Source organism: Protopterus annectens, chromosome 10.part0, assembly GCF_019279795.1.
Source record: "Protopterus annectens isolate FY-2018-M chromosome 10.part0, PAN1.0, whole genome shotgun sequence".
NCBI lineage: Eukaryota > Metazoa > Chordata > Ceratodontiformes > Protopteridae > Protopterus > Protopterus annectens.
This window is the reverse complement of record NC_056744.1, coordinates 1778372069-1778396098: the sequence shown is the minus strand read 5'-3', so window position 1 is coordinate 1778396098 and position 24030 is coordinate 1778372069. Positions and strand designations below refer to the sequence as shown.

Sequence of the window (24030 nt, the reverse complement as noted above, 5' to 3'; positions counted from 1 at the left end):
TAACAAGTGTGTCTGGCATTGTGCTTGGCCTTAAGGGCTGTGACTGTTTAGCACACTGACTTTGAGAACTATGTGTCGCATGTCTTATGTCTTGAGGTGGCAATTGCTTGGGTGTCTGCTTTGGAGGCCTCTGTAGTTTTGAAGGGTAAACTTCAAAATGCGCTTGCCAAACATATAGTAGCTCATCCAAATCATGGTTTTAGATTCCTGGCTATAGACCAGGTAAAAATTGACCCAAGAGGAGGGCCTAGAAATTTAAAATTGGATGAATTAGAATTGAAATGGCAGGTTAAATTAAATGCATACAGTTACCCTGGGCTAAATGACACTTGCTCAATTATGAGCGTGTTAAAGTTAAACAGTCTGAGGAGATGACCTCTATATACATACCCAATTCTAAACATCCCAGTGCCTGTGATGTGGTTGTATTTTAGTGATAATTGTGTAATTTTTTAAATGTGATTGTATTATATGAACATGGAGCATTTTATTATTGTTTTTTGATCTTTCATAATTTTATTACTAATGGTTCTCCTACTTATATTATTTTATGTTGGTATTTGAAGTGGTAGTGTTTAAACCAAGACTTACTTGTCTTGATCCTGAATTTGTGTTTATGCAGAAACAATAGAGTGTAACAATATACTTTCATTGTTGATCTAAACACGGTAAAATATATAGCATATATAATTCTAACATAGTTTTTTAAATCTGCTGTAGGTTACTAGTGGTTGCTGCTTTAAATATTTTGTTAAGGTTAATTGAGTGTTAATTAGTTTAACTATATTTATTTGAGGTACTATTGAATGTGTGTTTTTTCTGATGAAGTCCGCTTACTAAGCTGACGAAAAGCACTTTAAAAATAAATGGTTTCTGCTGACTGCTAACTGCTCACCACTGCTCTGTTTTACCCTTTCCAAATTTGAGTTCATCATCAATGATGGCTCCTAAGAGTTTAGTGTAAGCATGAGGTCTAATAATTGTGTTATTTGAGAAAGTGATATAAAAGGAAGATTTGTGATGAGTAAGTGAATGGGAGAGAACTAATAAGAGCTTGTTTTTTGGGGGGTTGGGGATGAGCAGGCGTTCAATAAGCCACTGTTCAGTAGATGAGAAGGTTTGTTGAGTGAGAGTATGGAGCTCAGAATTCTTGTCGGAGATGGAGATGAGGGTAGAATCGCCTGCATATTGGATGAGGGAAGATTGTTTACATGATGTGTGCAGGTCTTTAGTGAAGATGTTAAAGAGGAGGGGACCCAGGATGGAGCCTTGGGGTACTCCTGTTGGGACAGATAAGAATGGAGAAGAGGAAGAGAGCCATTTGACAGACTTCTTCCTGCAGGATAGGTAACTGGAGAACCAGGTAAGGGTGGAAGCAAATAAATTGAGACTAGCAGGTTTAGATAGCAGCAGGGGATGGGAGACAGTATCAAAAGCTTTGGAAAGGTCTAGGAAGAGGCAGGAGATAAGTTTGTTGTTATCTAGAGTCTCAGCAATGGTATGGCTAAAGGACAGGAGGGCTGTAGTTGTGCTGTGGTGGGGACGGAAGCCGTGCTGGGTAGATGTGAGAAGATTTTGTTGGAGTAGGTATTTTAGCAGTTTTGAGTGGATGCATTTTTCAAGTATTTTGGAGAGGGGGGATAGGATGGCTATGGGATGATAGTTTGATGGGTCTGTGGGGTTTCCCCCTTTGTGTAGGGGAATAGTGAAAAATGACTTCCAAAAGGGTAGGTACAGTGGATTCATGAATGGACCTGTTGATTAATATAGACACTGGGTAAGGTATAGAGTCAGCAGCTAGTTTGAGGAAAGTAGGGGGTAGATTTTCAGTGGAAGGAGAGCAGGGATTGAGCTTAAGAAGAAGAGATCAGATGTAGGAAGTTGGAACAGGCTGTAAAGAGAAGGGATTGTTGTTAGATAGGTTGGGAGGGGTGTGTTGAGGAGTAGTGTTACCATTTGTTGGTAAGAGTGATTGAATAGTATCAATGAAGTATTTACTAAGCAGGGTAGCTGTATCTAGAGGGGATAATTTTTTTAACGGTTGACCAGAATTTCTGAGGGTTGGATTTGCTATTGAGTTGAGCAGAGTTAAAGAATGACTTTTTGTCAATATTTGTTTGTTTCTTGGTAAGGTTTCAGAGATGTCTATAATTGTGATGCAAGAGTAATTCCTTAGTTTTGGTCCGGGCTTTTGCAGCATGTAGCAACTGACATCCAAACACCCATTTCTGATTTCTGATCTGAGGGTCACTGTACCCAAATGCATTACAGCAGCTGTTCTGCATTTTGTTGCCCAGTCCCTGACACTGTATCCTGTAGTCCTGCTGGTATCCTTAGGTCTGGATAAGAAAAACATGATGAAAAACCATAACAACCCTCTTCAAAATTAAAATGATTATCTCTCTAACCCTCTGTGCCCTGCAATACCTTTTTTGAAGTATTGTAGTGGCATGAAAACTAGTAGCAGCATGTGATTGGCCAAATTGTCTGCACCCTCAATAGCTCCCTTTGCCTTAGATTGACTGGTATACCACAATGTGTTATACGAGCCAATCAAGCATTGCAAAGTGGAGCCAGCATTGTTCAAAGTGGAACAGAGGAATAGTCGGCTAAGTTGATGTTAAATGTGCAATGTTCTGCACAATCCAGAGCACTTGGCTGCTCAGGCTGTCCTGCTCCATTGCACTACAAGATCCAGGCATATGAGCAGCAATACACAGACTGGCTGAAATTTTTGATGGAATAGACCATGTCTGCAGACCGGTGGTTGAAGAACACTGTGTTATTTCATAGGTTCATAGGTAGTCACTAGCTATAATTTAAGGAGACCATTATTAAGCCTAACCCAAGTTCCCAGTTGTCCTAAAGCACTCTCTGGTTAAATGATTTGTTCAAGGTCACACAGTAGAAAAATGAGGACTGAGTAAATTAAACCCTGTACCACAGGAGGCAGCTCATAGACATACTCGTCTGAGCTAAATGCCAGAGTAAAATCACCAAAGGGCAATGCAAATAGACAGATGGTGAGGCCACACCAAGATTTATGCAAACAGATAGCTGTTGAGGCCACACCCAGACCAATGCAAACATACAGATATTGAGGCTAGACCCAGAAACAGAGTAATGCAAATAGGCAGCTGGTGAAGCCATGCCCAGATTTATGCAACAGTCATCTAGGGAAACAACATCCAGATAAAGACAAGCAGTTCTGGAGACCCCACATCATTGAGGATATTGACTTAATGGAGGACTTGTGGTAAACAGCTACAAAAAAAGTACAGATTCTGAGAGATCGTCATTTACAAAATGAGATGTTCTGGGACAGGGAAACGGAAGTAGAACTTTGTGAATTCACAGCAGGTATTCAATAACAGCTACCTATATGAACCAAGCATCTGCGGATTCAAACTCCAAATCCAAAATATTTCACAAGAAATTAATTAAGTGAGAAATGTACCCTTCCCCATGCATAGGGAGCATTTCGCCCCTATCCTCCTGCCTTAAATGTAATCAATTCTGGAGTCAGTGCACCTTGGGAGTAAGGGAAACTCTTCCACTGCTCTCTGCCTTGGTCTGAAGGTAGAAACTCTTCCACTGCTCTCCATGCATTGGTGTGCAGCTAGAAACTCTTACACTGCTCTCTCTGCTTTCGCTCATAGGTTCATAGGTAGGTACTAGGCTATTGGCCCTCGGGCCTATATAAGCCTAGCCAAATGGTACCCTGGCTTTTGCCACCCAAGAAAATTATTTTTCTGTGCCCTGTCAAGCAGAGCCACAGAAGTGATCCCCAGGGTGAATTTCCTAGTTCCCATCCAATCATCTTGAAGAGTGCTAATGAGGAGCTTTGTTTGATATAGATAGGTAGTTTATTCCAGAGTATGGGAAGTCTCTGGGACAGGAATCTATCCCTCCAGCATGTTCTGTTTATTGTGGTGACAAGGTTTAGGGCCCTAGAGCGTGTAGCTCGGAGGGATTGGGATTTCTTTAAGTGGAGCATGTCCAACAGCTCTGGGTTTGACATAGCTTTGTATGTTAGGCAGAGATTGCCTCTGAGTAGGCAATATGCGACAGAGTAAAGCTGGAGTTTTTTGAACTAAACCCTTCCACTGCTCTCTCTGTCTTGGTGTTATGGTAGAATCTCTTCCACTGCTCTCTCTGTCTTGGTGTTATGGTAGAATCTCTTCCACTGCTCTCTCTGCCTTGGTGTGAAGGTATTCATGTCTACAGAGCTCAGATCTGGTTCTCTGGGTTTACCAAGTTGTGTCTTCTGGTTTGGAAGCAATTCAGAACTCAAGTTGCATTGCCTACCCAGCAACCTACTCCCAGTTTTTACAGAGCTTGGGTTGTATCTCTCCTTTTTGTAACTAAATGTTCTTTTGAAAAATGTATTTCACCCAGTAGAAAGACCTACATTGTTTTCATCTAGATTTTTTTACTTCCATGCATGAAAAACTTCAATAAATGAGTTTGCTTTCCTTTTAGGGGTCCCCACCTCTTTGCACTCCATTCTATCTACTCTGCTTCTTATTTTCAGATTTGTACTTCTAACAGCAGGTAGGGTCACCCTCTAACAGCAGGTAGGGTCACCCTCTAACAGCAGGTAGGGTTACCCTCCCTTATTTTCTCTTACTACCTTTTCTCTAGATTGCATACGTCTGTCTCTGTAAGTGTACACATGTGAATGTTTATGTGTGTACATAGGCATGTGTCAGTCTGAATTCATGCATGTGTGTGATGGTGCACATGTGCAAACATGTCAGTCTGTGTAAATGCGTGTGAGCATGTGTGCTCCTATGAATGCACCGTGTGTTCATGTGTGAGAGTACTTGTGCCCATGTAAGCATTTTATATAGTTTTTTGCTTTTGCTTTTGTTTTTATACATAATATTGCTTCTAATAAGGAACTATATGTCCTAGAGTTAATGGAGAAAGCAGAAACCCACCAAATTATGACAGACATGCACACTGTACTCCAGTTAGTGACACACATGGGGCCAAAATGGAGTCCTGTAAAATACCCAGCTGCTGCTGTTTGTACAATAAATATTTCTCTTAGCCATGAACCAGCCCATTACCTTTTATATAAGTAAGGCTTAACAGGCAGGTACTTTCACAACAGGTTTCCACCAGACAGGAGGAATGGTTGAACAGAGAACACTGAATCATCCCAGTTTTGTTTTAGAGTAGACAAACTGAGCCCTAAAATATGTAATAGTTTACAGATCCCATTGTAACTTCTGGAAGAAAAGGTAATGAGTGTGTTTGTGTGTGTGTGTGTGTGTGTGTGTGTGTGTGTGTGTGTGTGTGTGTGTGTGTGTGTGTGTGTGTGTGTGTGTGTGTGTGAACATGTGCATGTTTGCATGTGCATATGCGTATGCATGTGTGTAAGTGTGTGTGTGCAAGCATATATGTGCATGTGTGTGTGCATGTGTGCGTGTGTGTGTGTGTTTGTGTGTGCGTGTGTGCGTGTGTGCGTGTGTGTGTGTGTGTGTGTGTGTGTGTGTGTGTGTGTGTGTGTGTGTGTGTGTGTGTGTGTGTGCAGGAGCATGTGTGAACATGTATGTGTGTTATGTGTGTGTGGGGGACAGTCACAAGCATACACAAGTGTGGTATGCATTTATCTGTACTTTATAATTTATGCAGTTGCTATAACTTTCCACAGTTATGCATCATTAGTTGTTATAATATCAGAAATAAATCATTTACAACAAGATTCTAGTTGATCATGTTATCATTTTTGTAACAAAACTGCAGCTGAATTCTGTGAAGTAACAAGTTTTAAAACAGTGAATACCTTTAAAAGCATGTACATGAACTTGAAGAGAGGAAGAAGAATCATCATTGCAGAAATACAAGATGATTTGGATAAAAATAGGCGTCAGTGAGTGACAGAATCTATCATGAGATGTCTCTGTCCGTTATGTGAACTATGAGGCAAGACATAAGGCTGAATGACATCATATAAAAATAGGCATCAGTGAATGACAGAATCTATCATGAGATGTCTGTGTCCATTATGTGATCTATGAGGCAAGACATAAGGCTGAATGACATCATATAAAAATAGGCATCAGTGAATGACAGAATCTATCATGAGATGTCTGTGTCCGTTATGTGAACTATGAGGCAAGACATAAGGCTGAATGACATCATCAGACCACCAAGTTGTCACACATTACAGAGAACACTAGTGTAATTGTTTATCACATTATCCCTGATATAGTAAAATACTGCACAGATCAAATTGTGTCTAAGCTGAAGTCTGAATTTAGGGTATTCGTTTGTCTATACCTTTACAAGGCAAACATAATTAGGGCAGTGTAGTGTACTGGGTTAAAGAACAGTAAAAAAAGACTAATGTCCTACATTTTTGAAGAAACAGAAGTCTAATAAACGTTGTCTAAATCTCACATCAAATTATGAGACTATAACAAAAAACATCACAATTAAGTGAAATATTATGAGTCACAATTTTGACTGACAGCTACATTGGTATCAATACCCTTTTCCCCATTCTGTGCATGAGATCAGGGCCTCACATCAACTTTGGCCATCACCGAAAGCCAAAGATGATAACATGAAAATCATTTGCATTTGTTCTGAGTCTGGACTGTCCTGTTAAATACCAAATTTAGTGAGAAATGCCACACTTCAGGTATCTAAATATGTGACAGTTTTAGGTCTGATCTTATTCTGAGATGTCAGTGCAAATCTGATGATATACCTAGCTTTATTTATTTGATTTATTTATTTATATTTGTTTACAGGGTAATCCACTCATCACTACTCACCAGTTTTCATTCTCAATTTAGGTCATGGCAAATCAGACCGTTTCAGCATTTCTCATCTTCCAAGGCATCCTTTTTTATTTTCTTATATTTTAAGGTACCCACGAAGAGAATCACATCAGGTCTAAGTTATGCTTTTAAGAAAAATGGTGAGCTCATATTTGACTTAATATGAAATAATTATATTTACTGTAGCCCTCCACACTGTAAGTGCTGAATTATTATGTTTCATCTACCACAAAATGTTCTAGCTTTTAAAATTACAGATAATGTTCAAGACAGTTTATTGAATGGAATAATATAGGTTCATAGGCTGGTACTAGGTTATCAGTCCTAGGACCTATAGAAGCCTAGCCATATAACAATTCCCTGGCTATTTCTTCCCACACTATTTACTTCCCTGGACCCCTGTCTAACAGGGCAACTGAAGTGATCCCTGGGGTGAATTTCCTTTCTCCCATCCAATCGTCAAGGTTCCTTTTGAAGAGGCCCAAAGAAGAACTCTGCTTGACATGTAGGGGCAATCTATTCCAGATTATAACAATATATATATAACAAGACAAAGGTAAAGAACACAATAGATAAACATAATATCAAACCTTTGTTGTATTTAACAAAGTAAACTGAAAGCAGTTTATTATTTACTGCAGTAAGGGGTCCAAGCAAATTTATGAATTATAATAAAAATATCATGGGATTAAAAAAAAGATCAAAGTTCAGGTTTATATTTGCACTGTGCATAAAAATAAAATGACACACAAACACAATATTCTGATTCTCCAAGACAATGTTTACCCAATTGATCCTAGTAAATGAGCACTCTCCTACACACACACACACACACACACACACACACACACACACACACACACACACACACACACACACACACACACACACACACACACACAAAATGGATATTTTCAGCAATTTGCTTTAAGGACTCTAGCTTTGTTGAATAAATCTTGCATTTAAGAATGATTCTACTCACAGAAAATCATGTCATTAAAGCTATGACGATATAAAAAAATGTATCCTCTCTGAACAAATAGTAAGAATAATATGTTTTGTTTCTGTAGTACTTTTCAAAAACAAAACGTCTGTTCAGTTAAAGCTGTATGCATACTGACAGTTTACTACAACCACAAAAAACACACTAAGTAACAAAGTAACTACAAAACCTGACACAATGTATACTGCCCTCTGTGAGTGAGCCATAGTTAGTTAATTGTTAGTATAAGGCAAAGGATTTCTGATGCTTTCCAGAACAGGTACAGTTTTAGAGTCAGCCCAAATCCCTCGGTGTGAAAGCATTCTGTTACTCAACAAACCGAAGATATTCATATAGCCAGTGCAGTAAATGTGGGCATGCTGGGCATTGTCAGGTGAAACATATATATTTCCTCCTGTCTCTGAGTGGGGAAACAGAGGAAAAAAGATGTATCTTCAAGGATTCTTCAGGAAATGGGGCCCCATGTTCTACATGGGTTCTTCAGGTAATGGGGTCTCATGTTCTACATGGAGTTAAATTTCAGAGAACTAAATGAAGTGGTGATTAAACACCCAATGGAGAGGCAGTGAACGATACGTAAATTGGGAAACTTTATTGACTATTCATTGTTCCTATGAGGAACCATGTAGCTATGTTTTGGATTGACTCAAAGTGAAAGGATTTCCTCTGTATTGACCTCTTAATAAATAACACCACAAAGATGTGTGCCAAAGTAGTTAGAACATCTGCCTGAATCAGGTGGTAAGTTGGTACAGCTAGCACAATGTTATTTTGGCAGTGGTTAATACCCATTGCCCATTTATCAATCCCAATGTCCCACTGTTAATTGTAAAGCCCATGTTATGTAACTGGAGCTGCTGTCATCAAACTTACACTGAGAGAAATCATCACAAGAGCTGACTACAGCACTTGTACGCCCATCTTATTGTGATTGTTATTAGAGTGTTACCTAGAGCTCATGAAGGCACTCATTTAACAATGCGACAGCCCATCAAAGAATAACTGGGGTGTCACAAGCAAAAAGAGACAGTTCGCTGTATTAAAGTCAGGGCCATAATGTTATAGCAAGTGGCTGGCATGGGAACAGAACCCACAATATGTCATTTCCAGGAATCAAAGGTTAAGTCTATCATTGCTGAGCCATTGTCAGCAACACTATAGGCTATGCAGATACTAGTATGGAAAATTAATATATTGCACTAAAAAAGCATACATCACAATAACTGAAAAGGTAACAAAACTAGTTAAACAAAATATAATAATAAAGAAGAAAAAAAACAACTTATAAACATGTCAAAGACTTGTCTTCTTGTGAGTAAATATGAATCTTATTATGAAGAATTAAAATCCAACTTCTGGAGAACAAATCCTTCTGCAGCAAGCTAATAAAATTAATTGTATTACCTTGGTAGTTGCAACGAGAGTTCAGAACAGCTGAGGAACAGCGATTGCTCTGTAGTTCCTTAAGAAGTTCTCTTTCACTGTTCCACATTTCTCTCACATAAATGTATATATTGCTGCATTTCCACCTGCATGTTTTATATCACTAGCCAGCTCCTTCCCCTCCCTTTGTTGATGTCACCATCCTGATTCAGGGAGTTATTTGTCAATACAGAGTCATGTTCAGAAAGGAACTCTTGATCTCTCTCCCACATCATGACTTTGCTTCCTTCATATCCATTGAAAAGCATGGCAAGTGGTCAGGGAAAAATACCGTTGCACATCTGTACATCCCTCACTCCTGACAGTGGATTTCTGATGTGTTTTTTTTTTTTCGTTAACGAGGACAGATTTTATCATAATCTTAGATATGAACATGTGCTTTACTGCTGTTTTGTACCACATTTTTTTTATATCTGAGAATCAGAGTTCATGTAGCTATTTCCCCTTTTCCAGTGTTGATATTTTTGGTTTTATAAATTTCTTAATTAATATGTGTTTCTTTTTGCTGCAGAAATATTTTGGTTAGGGGGTTCTAAAATTATACTCTATGTTGTTATGTTCATCAATATAAAAAAATGCTTTTATTAGCAGAATATATTTGCACTTTGCTTATAGAGATCACTGACAAATGATTGATAATGTCTGAGAGATCACAGCTTTCTGGGCTTGGCAAATATCACTCTTCAAAAATTACCATTTATATGGTGTGCATCTGTCTGTCTGTCCATATCATACCAAAGTATTTCTGATTATAGTGTTAAGGTATGAGACATTGTTAATGCAGAAACTCTTTCGGTCATAGCTGGAACAAGATATAATTGTGCATGAAGGTCAAGAGTGTTATATGTTGTACTAAAACTTTTATTTATAGATTTGATTTTTATTTTGATTTGGTAACACTGTATTAGTATTTGTTATGTGTGTGTGATTGCTTAGCTAACATTTTAATTTATGCATGTACTGATGTATATTTTAATGGTGAGGACCCAGAGACATGGCCTGTACCTCTTAAGGCCAGTGTCCTTAAAATTTAAAGAGAAGGTCAACTCCTGATTCAGGGAGCTGTGCACATCGCTGCTGACAATGTCATCTGTTATTGTACATGAAGGATGGTTACTACACAATGATTAATGATTGATGTACTGCAAATGCAATCAAGTTCACTTTCACCAAAATGTAAAACCCAGTATGGCATCAGATGAACCTGAAAATTAAATACTGTAACAACATGGTGTCCTGTATGAGCTTCTCCACTTAAATCCCCATGTGGAGGAGATTGATTCTAGCTCCCAGTTTAATATTCCAGCTCCAAATTCCCACAACTCTAGAAAAAGAGAAATAAATCACTGATATGGAATATTGGGTTTCAAGCTGCAAGCTTGACAAATTGTATTTTACTGAACAGGTTTTCATACACCATACATTATGTGTTTCATAGGATGCATGAGATATAATGGCTAGCATGCACATTGATATGCATTTCCACTGGATGCAAAGTACATATCTGTTTCCATGAAGTACACTAGATGCTATGCACAGAACATACATGTTTTCACTGGATGCATGGAATACTGTACACACTGCATATGTTATTTTATAGGATGCACTCAAGAGTATGCACAGTGTATTTGTGTTTATATAAGATGTACCAAATGACATTCCAGTACCTATGTATTTTCATAGGATGCACCAGATTCCATCCATAGTATGTATGTGGTTTCATGGGATACATTCAATACCAAGCATGGGACATATGAGCTTCTATGTAATAGAATGGATACCATACACAGTACATATGTATTTTCTTTGGATCATTGAAAACCATACACAGTATATATGTGTTCCAATGAATGCACTGCATATACTTCACAGTAAATATGTGTCATTATGAGATATTCTGGATTCCATGCACAGTACATAAAAGTTTTCATGTGATGCATTGAATACCATGCTTTCTACATTTGCGTTTCTACTGGATTCACTGGATACCATACATAGTACATATGTGTTTTCATGGGATGCACTGGATAGCATGTGTGATATGTATGTGTTTCTACTGGATTCACTGGATACCATACACAGTACATATGTTTTCATGGGATGCACTGAATACCATATACACTGCATGTGTGTTTTCATGGGGATGAGTAAGATACCAAGCACAATGCATATCTGACTGTGATGTGTACAGTACATGAATTGTTATAAGAGTCACAGGATGGCATGCACAGTACATACATGCTTTCACAGGATGGTATGGATATAGTACATGTGTTTCATGGGAATCATGATAAACCTGATAATATGCACAGTACAGCTGTGTTTCCATGGGACACACTGAATAGCCTGCACAAAGTATATGTGCTTTCATGGAATATAGCTGATACCATGTACAGTACATATGTGTTTCCATGGGATGTGCTGGATACTATGCACAATACATAAGTGACCTCATGGAATGCACAGAATACCATGTGCAGTACATATGTGTTTCCATTGGATGTGCTGGACACTATGCGCAATACATAACTGACTTCATGGAATGTACAAGATACCATGAGCAGTACATATGTGTTTCCATGGGATGTGCTAGATACCATGCACAATACATAACTGACCACATGGAATACACAGGCTACCATGAGCAGTACATATGTGTTTCCATGGGATGTGCTGGATACTATGCACAATACATAACTGACCTCATGGAATGCACAGGATACCATGAGCAGTACATATGTGTTTCCATGGGATGTGCTGGATACTATGCATAATACATAAGTGACTTCATGGAATGTAGAAGATACCATGAACAGCACATATGTGTTTCTATGGGATGTGCTGGATACTATGCACAATACATAACTGACCTCATGGAATGCACAGGATACCATGAGCAGTACATATGTGTTTCTATGGGATGTGCTGGATACTATGCACAATACATAACTGATCTCATGGAATGCACAGGATACCATGAGCAGTACGTATGTGTTTCCATGGGATGTGCTGGATACTATGCACAGTACATAAGTGACTTCATACAATATACAAGATACCATGAGCAGTACATATGTGTTTCCATGGGATGTGCTGGATACTATGCACAATACATAACTGACCTTATGGAATGCACATGATACCATGTGCAGTGTGTGTGTTTCCATGGGATGCTGTGGACATCATGCATATTAAATATGTGTTGCCACTGGCTATACTAGATAGCATGCACTGTACATATACATTTGCATAGAATGTTCTGGACACCATGCACATTGCATATGTGTTGCTATTGGACATACTGGATAGCATGCACCCCCCCCACCTTATTAATAAATGCTAACCCTAACATGCATCTCAACTTAAAAAAGCCCATCCCATACCACTACTGGTACTACACATGACAGTTTTGATACTTACCACATGAACATACACACAGACATGAAAACACACACACACGCGTGCGCATGCGGGCGAGTGCACACACACACACTCACACACACACACGCACACACACATACACACACACACACACACACACACACACACACACACACACACACACACACACACACACACATTCATACTAATCCCATCCTTTAACCTAACCCTAACCATAAAACACACAATCTTACACACAAACAAAATCTATCTGATTACCCATCCTAACCCTAAAAGATGCATCTTCAAACACAAACTCCACACTGCAGCACTTATTTTTATCAAGAATCCAGAATAAATAATGTAAGTACAATTTTGGAAATCTTGAATGTAGATGAATTTAAGAGGACATTCTTTAGAAACATAAGAAAGTGTTTAGCCTATAGTGACCCGCAGTGCACTGTGCAACTACTTTTTGCAGTACAACATTTACTATTAAGTTACAGATCCTAAATCTGACTTGCATGCACAATGGCCTACTAATGAGCCTTCATCCAAATATACTTCTGTGCCTGTAACTAACAGACACATGTCATTATTTGAATCAATTTATTTTAATTGTGCTTGAAAATGACATATAACCAAGTATTCTACAAGTTAAAGTTACTAATACTAATCAGTAGCCTGTTAAATAAATTATACCTGAGAGTAGGCCAATGGAGTGTGACAATGCTGAATAGTTAACTCCTAGGAGTGTAGACCAATGGAGTGTGACAATGCTGAATAGTTAACTCCTAGGAGTGTAGACCAATGGAGTGGGACAATGCTGAATAGTTAACTCCTAGGAGGGTAGACCAATGGAGTCTGACAATGCTGAACAGTTAACTTCTAGGAGTGTAGACCAATGGAGTGTGACAATGCTGAATAGTTAACTCCTAGGAGAAGACCAATGGAGTGTGACAATGCTGAATAGTTAACTCCTAGGAGTGTAGACCAATGGAGTGTAACAATGCTGAATAGTTAACTCCTAGGACTGTAGACCAATGGAGTGTGACAATGCTGAATAGTTATCTCCTAGGAGTGTAGACCAATGGAGTGTAACAATGCTGAATAGTTAACTCCTAGGATTGTAGACCAATGGAGTGTGACAATGCTGAATAGTTAACTCCTAGGAGTGTAGACCAATGGAGTGTGACAATGCTGAATAGTTAACTCCTAGGACTGTAGACCAATGGAGTGTGACAATGCTGAATAGTTAACTCCTAGGACTGTAGACCAATGGAGTGTGACAATGCTGAATAGTTAACACCTAGGAGTGTAGACCAATGGAGTGTGACAATGCTGAATAGTTAACTTCTAGGAGTGTAGAATTATCTGGCTTTCATTATGTTAATACAAAACTTATGAAATGTACAATTGTAGAAAAATGGAAAGAATTACTAATATTATTTGATTCAGGAACCAAATTTACACTGGAAAATCGCTCTATATTTGCAAACATAAAGCAACTAGCAAGCAGAAAGTTGAAGTGATGCATGTACATGTTGATAAGTTGAAATATCCTGCAGCAGAGTTTGCAATGCAAGCTCTCTTAGGCAAAGTGTCCTGTAGCCCAACTGGTCTCATAATCTACTCATTCACCAAGATTTTTCTCAGTTTAAATAACTATGGAGGCTATGGGGAAGGTTTAAACAAATATACCACCAGAAGCGCACTGCTTCAGCAAAAAAAAAAAAAAAAAAATGCAGGGCTAGAAGACACAAATAAAGTCAAAATGCAACCCTAGGTGGAAGGAGTGGATAAATCCACTAATGAGAGTTTCAGAAGACCCCTGTTAAAATACTAGAAGAAGTCTGCAGCGGGAATGATAGGGAGCATCAGTTAAAGTCATACAAACTGTCCGAGATGACTACTCCCGGTAAGTGTAGAGGATACTGCTAGTGCTGTATCTGACATGTATTACTATCACTTACCCAGTACTGCTAACTTCCCAGTGACTGGCATGGTCTGCTTTACAATTGTCATGCTTGAAAATACCACCCCTCTATTGTTCTCGGATTCGACATGACCAGCCTGCCTCAGACACAGTACTGGATTTTATGGAAAAACAGTCCCTCACCATTTGGAAAGTAAGCTTTCTGCACTTATTTCAGGCAGGAGCTGATTTAAGAGCTCAGTTTTGTGTTCTAGTAATCTTACATCTGAACTGGTCTAGCTGGTTCCTCTGTGGTGAAAGCAAGGGCTACTTATAGTGTTTCTTCTTTTTCACATAACTAGTGGTTAGTCAACAGTGGTGGTATTTATTGACTTGTGTACTCTTGTAATCTGCTTAAACTTGTCATGTTTGTGAATGGTACCATTCTATTATGCAGCACTTTGCCATGACCAACCTGTCTTTAACACGTCTACTGTGTTTGAGTGGAAAAACTGACCCACAACATCTGGGAGTTACTACACATTTCATAGTATTTTTACAGCACATACAAGACTGGAACAGTGACAAATTAACATGTGGATGTGATGGTTGCCCAATGTGATCTGTACAAGAACATAGATGAATGAGCATTTGAATGTGATAGTCTCCCACTGTGATCCATAGACGAACATGGATGAATGAATATGAACATGTGATGGTCCCTGACTGTGATCCATACAGGAAAATGGATGAATGGATATGTACATGTGATGGTCTCCCACTGTGATCTGTACAGTAACATGGCTGGATGAATATGTACATGTGATGGTCTCCCACTATGAGCCATACAGCAACATGGATGAATTTATGAATATGTACATGTGATGACTCCTACTGTACTCCATACAGAAATATAGATGAATGAATATGTGCAAGCAATGCCCCCCACTTTGATCTATGCAGCAACATTGATGAGTGAGCATGTACACTTAATTGTGGCATTTTAATGTTACAATTATTTCCATTTATATTACGGTGTGTACATTATTAAACTAATGTAACTATGCATCTATTTCTTTTATTTCTACAATCATATGTACCCCATGCTATGGCCAAAATTGTTCTTTAGGGATCAGTTCACTACTATGGTTAACAAACCTCAATAAATAAATTATGAAATGGTTCCCCTCTGTCATCTTTTCTAATTATAGTTAAAAGGGATATGTTAAAAATGTGCATTGGCCACTGGAATGAACAACCTGTAGAAATGAATATGCAGAATGAAATAATGCAGATAGCTATTCTATCTAGCAAGACATGGCAAATCAAATAAAAAAAGATCACTGCTGTTTGTACAATATGTCAGTTTTTTTGCCTTGCAAAATTATGTATATAGTTAATACTGCCTTTCAGCTTCTCTAGTTAGGGGGCACCACAGTAGATCACCGTTCTGCAGATTGATTGGCAGTGGGGGTTTTACAGAGTCAAGTTGCCAGCCCAGTGCCCAGCCTTCACAGAAGGCACACACATTTACCTACTGCATGTCTTTAAAACTCATTTGACCATAGGGAAGACATGCAGACTCTGCACAAAAGACACTACAGCTGAGAATCAAACCAGAGAACCTATTGATGTATGGCAACGACACTAACCACAGCCAACTATATATATATATATATATATATATATATATATATATATATAAAACATGATATTTAATAAGAGATCCAATTCAGTTGAGGCAATAAAACAAAAGGTATATAAAGTGGCATATAAATGATACAAACAGACTATGTAGGATCACTTTGTAACAGAAAGAGAAATAATGTAACTTAAGTAGACTAAAACAAAATTTTCTATGACATAATTTGACTTATTGATTTGAAATGTTAATGGGCTGGTTGACAGTAAAAGTCAGGAAACAATACTGACTTACATTTATAACAGTAATGAACAGATATTAAGGTTACAGGAAGAACACCTGAATCATAAAGAACAAGGACGTTTTGTAAAGAAAAGTGGAAAGCAGAGTTTCTTTACTGGAGTAGAAGATAAGCAAAATAAAATTATCTTAATATTAATTAAAAAATGGTATTACAAAAGAAACTGAGAAAGAAGTGAATGCCAGGAAGGGAGGTTTTCTACATCATCTGAGGAATTAATACAATCAAATATAATTGGATATAAATGGAGAAATCCTAATGGGAAACAACCCTTTTTGCAGATTACAAAAAATTATATGCTACCAACCCAAAACATGATATAAAAATGATATCTGATAAACTGAAATAGTTCATAGTATAGAAAGATGTAAATTAAATTTAGAATTTACAAGAAGGTCCGTGAACTCCATGCCACCATAGACGTATATTCCCCAGATATAATCATCCTGACAGAAACCTGACTAAAACCTCACATTACCAGTGAGCAAATCCTCCCTACCGGTTACGGCATACTAAGAGTAGACCAGCTAAACAAGAAAGGAGGCAGTGTAGATATAATATTTAAACAGCATCTAAACATCCAGATCTTAAAATCATCTGCTCCACAAATAGGCAATGAAGAAATAATATATACCAACCTCAAAATAAACCAAAACAAAACCAACATAGTTGGATGCTACTTCCCACCTGGCCAAAACATCCATCCGCTAGAAAACCTCCTCAGCTGATCTACCCACCATCTCCCCCATGAAACTATAATTTTAGGTGATTTAAATATTGACTGGCAATCCTGTTCTGGCAACCATCCTACCCATCATCTAAACCTTCATGGCTTCACCCAACTAGTCCAGTCACCAACCAGGATAAATAAAAACTCCAACAAGCACACTACCCTGGATTGGATACTAGTCAATAAGAGCCCCCAGTCATATATAGCAGGCTGTTTATCAGATAGCCTCAGTGATCACTCCCCAACATTCCTACTAAAAAACACCTACACCAAGCTAAACCTGTCATCTACTGTCAAATACATAAAAAACTAAACTTTAATCCACTCAAATTCATCTCATCCCTCAAAGAATGTAACTGGCATCCTCTAAAGTACCTCAGTCTTGATGATGCAGTTGAATTTTTTAATACTACCTTCCTGAGCATCCTTAATTACCACACCACCATAAGACTTTCCAGAACCAAAGCACAACCCTCCCCATGGCTACAGAAAACCACTAAGTCAGAAATGAAAAACAGGGATAAAGCCTGGGAGCACTGGCATAAAACAAAACCCCCTCAACCAGACAGGAATTCCTTAAACTACACAATAAAGTCAAAACGTTAATAAAGCAGGACAAAATCCAACACTGCCAGTCTTCCCTAGACTCCTCCCAACACAACCCAAACAATTCTGGTCCTCCATAAACTCCATCCTCCACCCAGGTAAAGTCAGTACCCCTCCCCCTAACATCCCTCACTCCTCCAACAATATTGCTACCTCATCCAACACACACTTCACACAAACCATACTATCACTAGCTAGACAACACAACCCCCTCCTCTCCAACCCACACCTTCAACTAATAATCTCCCCACTGTCTTCTCTTTTTCTCCTGTTCCTACCTCCAACATAAAAAAAACTCTTAACGAAATTTAAGCCCACCAAATTAGCAGCAGACAACCTCCCAAGTGAATACCTACAAATCGCAGCTGATGCTCTAGCCTACCCAGTATCCATCTTGATTAACTGATCTCTGTCAGAAAGTTACATTCCCACATTATGGAAAGTATCACATATAATTCCCCTCCACAAAGGCAGCCCCTCCACAGAACTAACCAATTACCACCCCATAGCTATTCTCTCTCCACTCTCCAAAATACTAGAGAGATGCATTCACTCTCAGGTCTCAGACTACCTCCTTACTAACAACCTCCTTTCCAGTACTCAGCATGGTTTCCAACCAAACTATAGCACCGCCACTGCCTTACTCTCCTTTACTAACACTATCCTTCAGCATAAACACAATGGTTATCTCTCCTCTGCTACTTTCCTAGACCTATCTAAAGCATTTGACATGGTCCCACACAAACAACTCATCTCTGTCCTCAGTAATATATCCTTCTCTCAATCAGTCACCAACTGGTTTCAGAGTTACCTGTCTGACCGCCAACAATCCGTTGTTTGGCAGAATGACATATCTCTCCAACTACCTGTCTCTATAGGGGTTCCCCAAGGATCCATCCTTGGACCTCTACTCTTCTCTATTTTTTACCAATAATCTAGCCTCTGCCACCAAACATGGCACACTCATACAATACGCAGAAGACTCAACCATCATCTGCTAAGCCCAGTCCCTACCCAAACTGCAAAAAGTCACACAGGAAGCCTTTTCCTCTGTTGAAACTTGGTTATCCAATGCCCAATTAATACTCAACCCAAACAAAACTAAACTACTGATCTTCCAACCCACCAAACATACTCAAAACAACTCTCACTTTAACATCACAGCAAAGGACAACACCAATATATACCCAACAGAACACACCAAATTGCTAGGAGTGGAAACAGGCAATAAACTAAAATCTGACATTCACATATCCATGACCATAAAAAAAGTCTACAAAAAACTAGGAGCGTTTTACAGAAATAAGCAACTTCTCGCCAAAGCAGCAAAGATTTCAGTAGCAAATTCCCAGCTTATCTCCACCCTACTTTATGCCTCTCCAATATATACCAACCTAAGGCAATGGGATCTAAACAAGCTAGAGACCTGCTACAACAAAACTGCCAAATTTGCTACAGGGGCATCCTACCTTAGTCACCACTGTATCTCACTTGCTGAACTGGGCTGGCTTGAACTCCCTCACCTCCTTCAATAATATCAACTTACATTCGCCCACAAACTAATAAACCATCCACTGAAAGTCCCATCACTCCATAATCTACTCCAACCCTATTGCTCCACCAGACCACTAAGATCCAGCAACAAAAATCACTTGCAGATCCCTAAAGCCAATAACTCTGCTGGTGAAGCACTATTCTCTTGTGCCATAGCCAAATTATGGAACTCCCTCCCACCTACAGTTACCTCCATACCATCATGCACTCACTTCAAAACTTTACTAAAAGCGCACCTAAAAACATGTTGGCTATGCCCTTGCAACTCCCCCTCTAATATCACCCACCACATCCACCCACTACCTTTATTTCCACCCCACTAACTGCCTTGATTACAGCAAGCTCGGATGCTAATAAGCCTAGCTACTTATTATACAGCAGGAACTTCTTATTGTAACAATTGTTAATGTCTGTTATGTACTTCGCAGATGATAAAGATTCTAGTTGTCTACTGATGTACTATGTTCTTCATCGGTAACTATGTTTGTAATTGTTAATTGCTATGTTGATCAAAATGTTAATTGTTATGTAAATCCAATGTAACTACTGTCTGTTTATTTTAACTGTGGAGCTTTTCTCCCCGGGCCTCCGCTGAAAATGGACCTGCATCTAGTCGGACACTCCCGATCAACAAATGTAAATAAATAAATAAATAAATAAATAAATAAAGCAAAAACAAAGGCTACTGTAATCAATTATGCCTCAAGACATGACTTAGTACAGAGCTTCCCCCCTTACTGTAGGATGATGACAAGATGAGATACTTAGAAATTTAGTTGATGCAGGAAATTGGACAAGCAACTAAAGAAATGTGGAAAGGAACTACTCAGAAGTTTATAAGCAAGATAAGAGTTTGGAAATTAATTGTGGGCATAAATAATAAGATAGAAACAATTAACGTGTTTTCGGTCCCACTAGTCCTTTATGTAGGTCAGGCTTATATGTATCAACTGAGTGATCAAATATGGAAGAATATGAACAGGACAACTAGGGAGTTTATTTGGGATAACAAAAGGAAAACAGCACTATGAGAAAAACGAATACTGACAAAGGAACAGGGTGGATTGGGACTTCTGTTTCTGGAGGCATACTATAAAACCATTCAATTTAGATTAATATATTTGATTGAGGATATAAAATATATGCCAAGATAGAAGGACATATTAGACATTATGCCCAATGACGTAATGGCAGGGTTATATATGGGCATTTGGACAGATACTGGAAAGCCTTATATACATAAAATTATAAATATTTTTTTATAGTAAAAATAGTTAGACTTTAAAAATCTAGGAATTACCTCACAGGATTATAGTAAAAAAAAAAATAATAATATATATATATATATATATATATATATATATATATATATATATATATATATATATATATATATACTAATAAGAAAGACAGGAGAACACATAAAGATTATTTGGAGAAGAAAGAATAAGGAATCAAGATTTTGGGAACAGATGACAAATGTGATGAGCCAATAAAATATTAAGACACTAGACAAACATTTGGGTAATTCAACTAAGATCAAAACATATACAGCGCTAATGTTAGATTTCAAGAAAGATATGCAGAGTTTGGATAGTCATTTTGCTAAACCACAAATAGAAAAATTTACAATTGAGGTCAGAAGAGAAATAGCAGATTGGAAAACATAAAATGTAGACCATATGAGGCAATACTAGAGTTGAGAAGACAACACAGTATAAAGGTAAAAAATGGAGTGGTTTGAGCAATTAAATAAAGATATTACAGATGATCAGTAGAAGCAAATAAGACTTAACCCTAGATACGCAACTTGTTGTGTTTTTTGGCTTTTCCCGGTTAGGGGTCGCCACAGCGGAACTCCGGTCCGCTATGATTGGTAGTTGATTTTTACATGCCGAGTTACCAGCCCTGATGCACAACCTTCAACGAAGGAATGCCCATTCACGCATGTCTCCATGCAGAAGACGCTCTAGCTGAGAATCGAACCGGACAGCATCTTACTGTGAGGCGGCAACACTACCGCAGCACCACCACTGCGGGTTAACCCTAGATATGCAAGTAAGTTAAGAAAATTTAGAATTTGCATATGGAAATGTTTGTACCAATATTTCTATATTCATATGAGACTTGAAAAAAAAAATGTTCCCACAGACAAGATGAATGTGTTGGCTAGCTAATAATTCAGAAAGACATCCTTGGGGGCATATATTTTGGGAATGTACAGAGATGCTTCAGGACAAAAGTCCTCAGTGTAGAAATGTTATGTTGAGCTGGTGACACATGACATGAATGCATTGCCATTTTATTCTTGATAGTTGTTAAGAAAGTCATAACTGGGAAGTAGAAAAAACAACAAAAGCATCAATAATAGAGATGAAAAAGATGATTGCAGGAATTATGGGTCTATATCAGAACAGCAAAGTTTTAAAACTTCAAATGTTCTAATACTGACCCGTTTTGATAGCGAAGCTGCAGAACACAGAATTCTTTCCTAGGGAAAGAATTCGGTTGGCCGGTTCTGTGGCTTCGCCATTTTCAACTCTGTGGTGGAAAGTTACGGGTCGAGTTCAGGTAAGTGTGTGATTGTGCGGTCATTAGGGTTAGGGCATGGGTTAGGTGAGTTAAGGTTAGGGGCGGGTTAAGTGAGTTAGACTTAGGGCGCGGGTTAGGTGAGTGTGTGATAGTGTGGTCATTAGGGTTAGGGCGTGGGTTAGGTGAGTTAGGGTTAGGGTGTGGGTTAGATGAGTTAGGGTTAGGGGCGGGTTAAGTGAGTTAGACTTAGGGCGTGGGTTAGGTGAGTGTGTGATAGTGACGGACCTTAGGGTTACGGTATGGGTTATGGTAAGTGGATAGATAGTAGTGTATGTACAGTTTAGTGTAGGGTTAGTTGTAGGATTAAAGGTGTCTGTGTGTGGATTGATGTTTTTTAGTTGTGCTTGTGTTGTGTGTATGTGTTTTGGAATAGCAAATTTTTTCCCAAGGAAAAAATTCACTATTCTGAATGTTCGATATTATGTGGTTTAGATATTTTAGGTTCGATGAAATAGCATTCGCTATTTTCATCTTTCAATAGTGTGATATAAACGCGAAATTATGATATGGAACTGAGAACTATTAGAGATCAAAAACAAAATTCCATAATAAAAAATATGAGCTATATGTGACTGTATAATGGAAACTGAACTTGTAGAAGACTCTGATATGGAACAACATAGCTAAAATGTATATTTATTTAATAAAGGTAACTGCAATACAATCTGTGAAATCACTGGTCCAAATGCTAAAATTTGTAATACAGTAAAAATAGAAAAATATGATCACTAGTTAATTCCTGATCTCAGATTACATTGAAAATAGATTAAAAATAAGTAGAATAGTTGACGTGATATTTGGATTTAAATACTGAATAATGGGAATTTACCGAGCATTAAATGTAGGCACTGGTTGTCTGACATGAGGCTGATTTATTAGCATTGTACAGAAATATAACTGTAAAGAGCTGTATCAGTAATTAGTGCCAAAATAACAAGTATGCCATGGATGGGGATTGCATACTATGTAAAAACGAAAATGTGGTAATTCATAAGTATTTACATAGAGTTCCAGCAGATAAAAATGGGTGAAAGACTGGCATCAGAAATTTGCTTAAAAAGCTTTTGTTAACTACCCCTATGCTCAGTTAAGATTGGGTCTGGTTAACTACCCCTATGCTCAGTTAAGATTGGGTCTGGTTAACTACCCCTATGCTCAGTTAAGATTGGGTCTCACACTGGTGATTGGCAGCAGACAGGGCTGGTCAGCAAAGGACAGCAATAGAAGTAAAACAGCTTTAAAAACTTTTAGATTCTTCATTCTGTCACACCTACATATGACAGAGCAAGGTGTCTAACAGCTTTTAAAGAAGTATGTTCTAAAGAGGAACATGTAATTTTTGCCTGCCATCTATTTGATAATGCTAAAGTTGTAAAATGCTTTTGTGTTCCTATTTTTTTTTTTTATTTTAATTTTTTTCCCTCTGTAACATGTGTAACATGGAGCAGTCAAAGCTCCATGCACTATAAAGAATTATGAATGGGTCTCACCAATTATTAATCTTATTGTGTGTTTTAAATATGCAACACAAGATTCACTCTTCGGGTGAATTTCTTGGCAGCCATATCTCAAACACATAATATGTGGGTTATGATCGGAGACTCTATGATAATCGTGCATATTACCCCTCTGTGCAGAAACATCACTGAGTGAGCAAGTGCATGATCATCATCCTACGTAGTCCATGAAGGGTATCAGTGACTGCGAATGTGTAAGTGATGATGCCTTAGTTTGTTTATGATGAAACACCAATAAGTAAATATGTGAATGTGATACTCCCCTTGTGCTTGCTTGCACAGGAACATTGATGAATGAGCAGCTATATGATCATCCTCCAATGGTAACTATGCCTGGCATCAGTAAATAAGTAGGTGCTCATGGTGGTTTCACATGCTAATCCCTGCAGGAGCAGCCATGACTAAACATATTGCTTGATGCTCACTAACTGCTGTCTGTATAGGAGTACATAAAGCTATGTCACTCACAGGTTACTGTTTCCTTTAGAAAAAGGAATTAGGCAGGTAGTGAAGAAAATTAAGTCTGTACACTGTTCATTAGCTGCTTCC

At 38.3% G+C, this 24030-nt stretch overlaps 1 protein-coding gene across 1 annotated transcript in view; it reads right to left on the bottom strand.

Annotated features, from left to right (window-relative positions):
* The window catches only part of LOC122814008 (claudin-4-like), a 67888-nt gene extending 58606 nt beyond the window's left edge, over positions 1-9282 (bottom strand). Inside the window, exon 1 of the mRNA XM_044086591.1 lies at positions 9205-9282. The gene's annotated coding sequence lies outside the window, so the exon portion shown is untranslated. The remainder of the gene's footprint in view (positions 1-9204) is intronic.
* Between the last annotated feature and the right edge of the window lie 14748 nt (positions 9283-24030).